This window comes from Pongo abelii, chromosome 4 (genome assembly GCF_028885655.2).
Source record: "Pongo abelii isolate AG06213 chromosome 4, NHGRI_mPonAbe1-v2.0_pri, whole genome shotgun sequence".
In the NCBI taxonomy this organism is placed as follows: domain Eukaryota; kingdom Metazoa; phylum Chordata; class Mammalia; order Primates; family Hominidae; genus Pongo; species Pongo abelii.
In genome coordinates this window covers 40,912,789-40,913,674 of record NC_071989.2, presented here as the reverse complement: position 1 = coordinate 40,913,674, position 886 = coordinate 40,912,789, and the positions used below count along the sequence as shown (strand labels likewise).

Sequence of the window (886 nt, the reverse complement as noted above, 5' to 3'; positions counted from 1 at the left end):
AGCAGTGTTACTGATTTGTGTACATTGATTTTGTAACCTGAGACTTTACTGAATTAATTCATCAGATATAGGAGTCTTTTGAGGCAGTCTTTAGGTTTTTCTAGGTATGAGATCATATCGTCAGCAAACAGTGATAGTTTGACTTCCTGTTTTCCAGTTTGGTTGCCCTTTCTTTCTTTTTTTTGTCTGATTCCTCTGGCTAAGACTTATAGTAAGTACTATGTTGAATGGGCATACTTGTTCCAGTTCTCAAGGGGAATGCTTTCAGCTTTTCCCCATTCAGCATGTTGTTGGCTGTGGTGTTGTCATATATGGCTTTTTTTTTTTTTTTTTTTTGAGATATGTCCTTCTATGCTTAGCTTGTTGAGGGTTTTTATCATAAAGGAATGCTGGTTTTTTTTTTTTTTAATTTATTCCTTTCAACATGTATGAAACCAAGCATCCCTGGCTGCTACAGCAGATAGCAGACAGGTATAGTTAAGAAAAAAACTTTATTTTAAGCAGGGGGAATGACAACACAGCACTTAACAGCTATATTCTAGTCTGAATCCTGCGTGGGATGCTGGATTTTATCAGATGCTTTTTCTGTATCTATTGAGATGATCATATGATTTTTATTTTATTTCTCTTGATGTGATGAAACACATTTATTGACTTGCATATGTTGAAACATCCCTGCCTCCCTGGGATGAAATTCACTTGATCACGGTCAATTTTTTTTTTTTTTTTTTTTATGTGCTGTTAGATTCAGTTTGCTAGTATTTTGTTGAGAATTTTTGCATCTATATTTATCATGGATATTGGCCAGCAGTTTTCTTTTTTTATGTGCTTTCCTGGCTCTGGTATCAGGATAATACTGGCTTCATAGAATGAGTTAGGGAGCATT

The 886-nt window shown here is 34.9% G+C and overlaps 1 non-coding gene across 1 annotated transcript; it reads right to left on the bottom strand.

Annotated features, from left to right (window-relative positions):
* Positions 1 to 424: 424 nt before the first annotated feature.
* On the bottom strand, positions 425 to 556 carry LOC112133606 (small nucleolar RNA SNORA63). The gene has a single exon (XR_002915238.1). It is a non-coding gene; the product is annotated as a small nucleolar RNA SNORA63 (small nucleolar RNA).
* Between the last annotated feature and the right edge of the window lie 330 nt (positions 557 to 886).